At 37.8% G+C, this 8,874-nt stretch overlaps 1 long non-coding RNA gene across 1 annotated transcript; it reads right to left on the reverse strand.

Annotated features, from left to right (window-relative positions):
- Window positions 1-3,510: 3,510 nt before the first annotated feature.
- Window positions 3,511-5,684, reverse strand: LOC110934557. Its single transcript, XR_002588435.1, has 3 exons — window positions 5,635-5,684; window positions 5,057-5,123; window positions 3,511-3,590 (listed from the first exon to the last, which is right to left on the reverse strand). It is a non-coding gene; the product is annotated as an uncharacterized LOC110934557 (long non-coding RNA).
- Window positions 5,685-8,874: the final 3,190 nt, after the last annotated feature.

Genomic DNA, 8,874 nt, shown 5'->3' on the forward strand with positions numbered 1-8,874 from the left:
TGCAGACCCAATTTTCGACTTCAATTATTATCAAGAATTCAAGATGAAATCAAACAATGAAATTAAGTATACCTTATGATCCCTTTACTGAGGTGATCACGAATTTAGTTAAAGCCCCAATTCTCTAGCTCTATTTCCCTTTGATTTTGTTGAATTTGTGGGTTTTAGGGTTTTGAAGGAACCCTTCTTGTGCTCCTGATGATGTACGACCAAACACACACTCAAGTGTGTGTTTTGGTGTTTATTTATTTTAATCAAAAACAATCTTTCATCTTTGCCCCCTTTTGGTCCCTCTAGTTTCAAAGGTTATTTAAAAGGCTTACAAGTTCATGCTTATATTTTTTCTTAAAAGAAATAACTAACCAGGTTGATTATTCCTAGTTAACTTAGTGGGTTCCGAGAGTTATAACCCGTTTATTTTAAGTCCCGTTAACCCGGGCTCCTTATAACTTTGTTTTTCTCAAAACATTTATTCTTCTTCTTTTTTTATTATATTAGGATTATTTGTTTAAGTCCTAATATTCACGGGGTTAATTTTACCACTAACGGTATTTTACCCGTTCATCACTATTAGCGAAGTTTGATTACCAGACCCGATTTTGGGGTGTTACAAGTCTACCCCCCTTAAAGAGGTTTCGTCCCCGAAACCTTATTTACATAGTTCATCGAGTTTTAAACTCAATGCATTTGACCTGGGTAATCTTTTAAGCATTACTCATACCTTAACCAATTATTAGCATTACCCGAAAAATACGGTAATATCTTTTTGGTTACAAAACATCTACGTACCTCATACGACATAATGCAACTCGAAATAACGTAATTTCGTTATTTCTACTAGTTTAGTTAACTTAGTGATATTCATTGCTTTTATATATTATCGAACTCTTTATGAATCCGTCACTTTGATCCATTTAAAGGTCTTTAGTGAATTTTTTTTTTTCACTTTTAGCAACTATTTCTTTTGTTTTCAAATTCATTTACTCGGTTCAGTTATACCGAATCCACCACTTACAAGCAACCAAATTTATTTAAATGACCTTAACCGGTCTCACTAACTAGACTTATTAGTCCAGTTACTTTTTACCGCTTACTCGGGTTACAATGTGATTATACTTCACATTACCTTTCTTGGCCGTGATCACGTCACACCATGTTTGGGTTTATATTAACCTTTCATCAGCGAAAATCCTCTTTTCGAATGTATTGTTTTTACACCTATCGGTGTCTATACCTAAATCCTTTAATATTAACCTTTTCTCATAATACTTATATATTTATTAAAACGTCATTTCTTACTAAAACTAAATTTTAGTTTAACGTTTTCTCTTCACCTTGTCTTATATCCTTTTATTACTTCTAGGAATTTTTTTTTAGTCCAAGGATTCATTCATTTCCGATATTATTTAATTCGTGGAATTAGAATCAGTTCCCACACTTAACTCAACCGACCCGTAGGTTCTTTTACTTAGCCTCATAGGCTATTCCTTTAGATTTTTTTTTGCCCCTTTTCAAGGTGAGATGTTAGCAGTTCGTTTCTTTCTACTTATGACCCAAGGGTCTTCTTGGTCCCGTAGACCTTATTACTACGTTTAATCCCATAGGTTATGATGATCACGTAGATCATCTTTTATTCGTATTCATTTTCAAATGTATATATACCTATTTAGCTTCGAGGCATCCCTTGTTATGTTTGGAATCATTTGTTTTCGCTTTTTGAACCTTAGTTGGTCTTGACCGTAGTCTAAGACTTCATTCGTTTACTTTCAGACTAACCTTCCGACTTATGACTTCTGACGTTGCTTACGCGTCAGTTTGTCCTACGCTCACCGTTTTCCCCGATTTATAAATTTATTTCTTTGAAACCCTTTACATAGGTCCATTAATATCTCGCGCTTTTATTTATTCGGTTCACGCTTACTTACATTAGCAATCGTCATCATTTATTTAATTCTTTTGACTTGTTCGTATGAAATTTCATTGCTTATGAATGAAAATTTTCATTCTTTATTCAACCCGTTCAACTTTAAAATAGTTGAACATAATTTATCAAAATTTCAATTTACAGCTTCTTATCATCTTTTAGTCATGACCCGAAACCGAGTCTTTTGAGTTTCCATCCGCGTTTCCGTTTCTCAGTCTCCGAATGTGTTTTGATCCTTACCCATCAACCGGGTATTTTACCGAAGTCATTATTATTGCAACCCTCCCGGTATGCATTAAGACTTCGTTTCACTTTTATATTCTGACTTTGTCCTCAAGTTTGACGTTTTACAAAAACGGCCCGTTAAGAGACACATTTTCATTCTCTGGGTTCGAGTGTAAATACACCCCCTCCCAATGCATATCTTAATCATTTTACATGTTCACATTCTCCGGGTTCGAGTGTAAGTACACCCCCTCCCAATTCATATCTTAATCATTTTACATTGATCTTTGTCCCTTCACTCGGGCTCATTATCCTAATGTAATACGCTTCCGTCACCCGGCTGTGCGTTTACATTATTATCGAATGTTTTGCTCATTTGACTCATTTTGGTACTTTTTAATTTGTCCCATTCACCCCATCCTTACTACATCGGACGTAAATGTGTCCGCTATAAGAAACTCATGGTATCATATGCCACTACTTACTTGGCCAGAGTAAGCGATTAACACATGACATACACGAACTTTTATAGTTTTCACATCACACCCCATGTAAGTAACATCTCTATTTAGTTTTCTTGGAGATTATATCCTGGATAGGTACTCTATTCAGGTTTCCCAAGTTTCTAAATTACATATGCGACAATCATTCTTTACATGTTTGTTGCATATTGCTAATTGCGCGATTATATTTAAAAGCACGCACCTGATAATGCTTGCCCCGACGGGCGTTTCTTGCCATTAACCTTGTTCGCGGTCGTTACGCGATTTAGTCCTTGGTGAGAATGCTCATCTTGTCATACTTCGGACCGTTCCTCTATCATATCTGTAATTTGTTTAACCTTTGTCATCTTTAAACGCAAGTGTCCTTCAATTAAGACATTCACAAAAGTTAGCCATGTCCACTTTGCTAAACGCCCGTATCATAGTACAAGGCTTTTCTACTATACGTGTCAACGCACAAAATTTTGTTAGTTATATCTATCATTTTCGTTGGTGTAACGTGTACTACACGATACCCTATGTGTTGTTCACAACACATTAATCATACTAGCCCATTAACATACTTGTACTTACCGGATTTGCGATCAAACTTCGAACCGAACACCAATCTTTGCCAAGAGCATAAGGTTTAAGTCCAAGCATGGTTTTCCCCACCATACTTGAATCTCTTAAACCAAGGCTCTGATACCAACTTGTAACAACCATAGTTTTATTTAGCGATTTCAAAAAAATAATCACAATTACTGAGTAATTGTATATAAACATTCATGCTAAAATACCGGTTTATTAAAAACTTTTACAATTTTAGGTGATACAACATGATGTGGTTCAATTCGCCGTTTTAGAATAACGGCGAAACAATATTGCGGAAGCTTTGTTTAACGTGTGTTCGGTTCTTGCTCGATGCTTGATCATCATCCGGGACCCTCGACATTCACCTGAGATCAAAACCAACTTAAAAGTCAGTTTTGATATAAGGAAAATTAGGAAAATCCAACATTGAAATCTTGTTCCAAAAACAAATACTTGAATCTGGCCTCCACCGTAACTTACGGTGGACACCGTAAGTTACGGTGGCCCCTGAATTAAAATTTTTTTCCACCGTAACACAGGAGGCAATCACCGTAACGATTTCAGCCCCACCGTAACTTACGGTGGGCACCGTAAGTTACGGTGGCCCCTGTATCAGAACTCCCATTTTGCCATTTTTGACATGAAACCTTTCGTATCTTTCAATCCGCTCATCCGTTTGACGTACCGTTTCTTCCTACGTAATTGTAATTTGATTCTCCACCTTATGGAGTTAAAATCCAACATTCAAACTAATAAAATTCTGGATTTCTAAGTATTCGGCTTAATGTTCAAAATTAACATTTGAGCCGTTTGTATTTAAGACCTCCCAAACTTGATTCTAGTTAATCAAAGTTCTTAGACCAAGGTATTTAACTAAAAATATCTATCTTGGATTCATAAGTTTTGTGAATTACGCGGCAAACACCCAAGCTACGCGCGTAATTCATTTTGACCCGTTTGGGGGTTTTTATGCATTTAAGTATCAAATCCGCTCTTCTCTTTTCACGCCTTATATTTCCAAATTTTAGTGTCTACTTATTTTCCACCACAACTATTTTTGCGGTGGATTTAACTTAAGAAAACCCGAAATCCCAATCTACCCTTCGTTTAGTTACTTTACGCTAATGACCCCTTTAGGGCGTTTAACTCACAAAAGGTTTTGGCCTAAGACTCATATACGTGTCTAAGGGCTACGTAATGACAACACAAGTTCCTAAACAACCTCTAAGGGTCGTTTACCCGGTTTATCTAATAAGGGCCTTTTGGTCAATTTTAGTCCCTCATTTTACGACAAAGGACTTTCGCTATAATTTTGACCAAAATATCACTTCTACTAGAACTCTAAATATGCGTACCTGGCTCGGGTCATAGCATCGACCCGTATACATACTTTTTGCTTTAAATTTTCTAGTTAAAGCAACGCAAATACATGTTATTTCCTATTATACAAAAACTCAGCAAGTAGTCGTTAGTTATTATTGTCAAATGGTATTTGCACACTATTTGACCCATTTAGTCGACATGACCATTTGTCAACGTATGATGGTAGATTAATACCATAATGCCACTTGAACCTATTCCGGTTCGCGCCATGGTTCTTATTACTTAAAAACAATATTTTTAAATTGTTCGATCCATTATAACTTTTACCAAATGGTGTCTTCATTTTGATCACTTCTATTTTTTAACTAATAATTTGACCCATTTGGTAGTCGAGTGAATCCCATCACTTCAATGACATAGCAACACAACCATTTTCGCTACTATATACATTACACATATATAAACTAAGCTTGTCTACATAAATGTAACGAGATGACAAGTCGCGTACCTTTAAAGCGTTCCCTTCAAGCGCGTGTCCACTCCGGTTTGTCCGCTTAAAGACTCGATTCCTTTGTCTATAGAGTTCAATCAACGATTTGTTTAGAACTCCATTCATGACATATAACACATATTTCACTATGTTATTCGAATATGCGTTTTTATTTGAAACTTAGCATTTTATCTTTCTCTTAGGCATTCTAACAAACACCTTATGTGCATCGTTTTACAAAATTATTGTCTAGTTTCAAGACTAGTTATTTAACCACTTTTAACATCCTCCTTAAGTTCATATGTCTAATTTTATTCATTAACATTCTAAGCTTGCTTCATAGAGCTCAAATAACACTAGTTTGACAATTTTAATTCTAGTGTTCATCCTATTTCTACAAGACCCATTTAACCCATGAGTGGATGATCATGAATCTCATAATTTGAACATCAATTCAACAAGATATTGACTAGGGTTTACTCCTAGTCATGATTTCATTCCTAATTTCATTCGAACATCAATCATGCAGACCCAATTTTCGACTTCAATTATTATCAAGAATTCAAGATGAAATCAAACAATGAAATTAAGCATACCTTATGATCCCTTTACTGAGGTGATCACGAGTTTAGTTAAAGCCCCAATTCTCTAGCTCTATTTCCCTTTGATTTTGTTGAATTTGTGGGTTTTAGGGTTTTGAAGGAACCCTTCTTGTGCTCCTGATGATGTACGACCAAACACACACTCAAGTGTGTGTTTTGGTGTTTATTTATTTTAATCAAAAACAATCTTTCATCTTTGCCCCCTTTTGGTCCCTCTAGTTTCAAAGGTTATTTAAAAGGCTTACAAGTTCATGCTTATATATTATCTTAAAAGAAATAACTAACCAGGTTGATTATTCCTAGTTAACTTAGTGGGTTCCGGGAGTTATAACCCGTTTATTTTAAGTCCCGTTAACCCGGGCTCCTTATAACTTTGTTTTTCTCAAAACATTTATTCTTCTTTTTTTTTATTATATTAGGATTATTTGTTTAAGTCCTAATATTCACGGGGTTAATTTTACCACTAACGGTATTTTACCTGTTCATCACTATTAGCGAAGTTTGATTACCAGACCCGATTTTGGGGTGATACATGCAAGAAACGAAATACTTATATGTGCATCCCTTGGCGCGAGGTGCATTATCGAACACTTTATTCTTAGGACGGGCACTATTCTCGTTCGATGAGTGCCGATCGTTGTCCTTCTTAGGCTTAAACTGGGTCGAGGGAGGTTTGCTGTGATGCTCAGAATGGGTTTTTGGTTTAGAGTGTGGTGCAGATCGGGTCCTGCTTCGAGACTCGCTATACTCTTCATATTGCCGATCTAAGGCAGTCTTAACAGCGTCGTCTACTAAAGCTTTCAATTCAGCGCCCGTTGTATTAATTTGGGCGTTATCATTGTCATCCTCCTTAGATTGACTATTAACTCCATTTGGGTCAGCCATTGAGATCTTGATCTGCTACAAGGAATATGATAGAATTTTATTTAGGAGTTTATTATGGAATTGTCTTTTATGGCAATTCATTAACCATGGTAAACATAGACCATATTTGGTTAATTTGTTACTCACTTTTATTTAGGATTCGATTATAACTTATCCTAATTACAAACAATATTGTTAGTGGCACAAAAGCCTAGTCACATGGACGTTTTAGATATTATCAGCCAAGATTTCAGAGAATCAAGGCATGAAGGTTTGAACCATAGTTCTTTTGCCTTTTCTGACAGGGAGTTATAGGATACAACTGTCCTTTATCTTATATGACAATAAGTATGGCCCGTAGGCACTACATCACTAATGGATGTTTGATAAGTAATCATCTCAATTGATGATTTTTATACCCATGATTTATAAATCATTAACTTAGGTCTTGGAATCCTTTGAAGGATTCTTATATAAGAATGACGCGTGTGATTTTAACGAATCACATCTGCCAAGATTGTTAATATGCTTACAGAGGTTAACAGGAATCTGAATCTTTTACCCAGGTTTCACCATCTTGGCCGGGTCTTATAATGACACCAGGCTAGGTCTCACCATTAAGATTCTTTATTTAGGAAGACTTAATTAAAAGGTATGATTTTTAATTTATTTCATATACTAATGTATTAAAATGACAAAAGTGAAATTTTTATAATTTAACATTCAATTAATCATAATAATGATTACACACTGCCCTAAACGGGACTTTCAATAGACAAATACCTACGCAGAGGTTTACAGATAACAAGTCCACGCAGGGACCAAATACAAGGATAGATGTCTGCACAGGGACAAAAGATAAGTCCACGCAGGGACTGAAACAAATAAATGTCCACACAGGGACTTGATTAAAATAGGAAATACAATAGAACATATAAAGACTAGTGATCTCGCTTCTTCTTCCCTTTTAACAGGTTTGCTAAGCCTTTAAGGAATCCACGATTGTTTTTACGTTCCTGCTCAAAGTCTCGTTCTACCCTATTTAAACGGTGAAGGATTTCTTCCTGCTCCGGTGGGGAAAAACGTGGCTGCTGCGACGGTTGTTGAACCGGAGGTCTAGTAGGTGTTGGATACCCATGAGCTGCGTATCCTAATCCCCAAGGGTTTCCATAAGGTCCTTCGGGATGGAGGGCGTTGTAATTGGCCGCTACCAAGTATGGGTCGGCGTCAGCATAATTATAGTGAGTGTGAGTCGGCAACTCAAAAGGGTTATATGCTGTGGATCTGGCGTATGCTGGTATCGGGTTATCATAGCCGAATGGTGGCGGAGGTGGTGCAACTGGTGCAGAATTCACCTCTGCGGGGTGGCTCGAAGGTTCACCCATTTGTGGTTCTTCAGGCAATGGCGGAAAATGACTTGCACTCGAGTGGCGAGGGGTGCTAAAGTGAAATTTCCCTCCTCGTGTGGACATCCGCGCGCCTGATCTCCTACGCCTTGGCGGATCTGGAGGTGCTTGATGAACTGGTGGCGGTGGTGTAACTGCCACGAAACGCGAATCCTCGGAGGGATCTTGCTGCTGCTGTTGTTGCTGCTGGTGAGGTGAAGAATGGTGAGAGGGTGTAAAGTACCACTCGCACTGGTTAAACCTCGCCTGGTAACTGTCAGGACCCTGATAAGGTGTTCCATGAAAGGATAACCCATCAGAGATCTCGATAGGATGGTTGGGGGTACCTCTTGCAGGTTCGATGGGATCTGTGTCCTCGTCCATATCCATCGCATTATCCTCGGAGAAATGGTCTTCAGGTCCTAAAGGGTTAAAACCTACTGGTTCCCGAACATAGTCTGCCGGGTTGAACTGGCCTTGAAAGAAAGGAGTAGGGTCTCCGTAGGAACGGTGCGAAACAGAATGCTGGAGAGGTATGAAAGAAGGTTGAGGGTTACTGGGCTCGTTCTCCGAATTCGGTCCAAAAGAGTGACGGTATGAAGGTGTTGAACTGTGGGAGGTAGACCGTCTTGCGGGCTCAAAGAGGTTTCTTCTACGCCTCTGAGGTTCTTCACTCCTTGTGCTGGAAGGAGCTCGCATATGTGAAGGTCCGGCCTCGTGATCATTGTGAGTAGTGATCGGCCCTTTGCCTCTTCCTACTCTTCTAATTGCTGGTGGCATATTTCCTGCTTAACAAATTTTTAAATCACAATAAACAATAAACGACAAACTAGAATGACAATTCGAATTTGTCCTATGTTCTTGTCTAGACTCGAGTATGTGCAATTGTGTCATTGAGACTAAACACATAAGGATAGTGTTTAATTCACTCAACGTTGGCTCTGATACCAACCTGTCACACCTCGATTTCCACACGTTTCACCGG

The sequence above is a fragment of the Helianthus annuus genome, chromosome 10, assembly GCF_002127325.2.
Source record: "Helianthus annuus cultivar XRQ/B chromosome 10, HanXRQr2.0-SUNRISE, whole genome shotgun sequence".
NCBI lineage: Eukaryota > Viridiplantae > Streptophyta > Magnoliopsida > Asterales > Asteraceae > Helianthus > Helianthus annuus.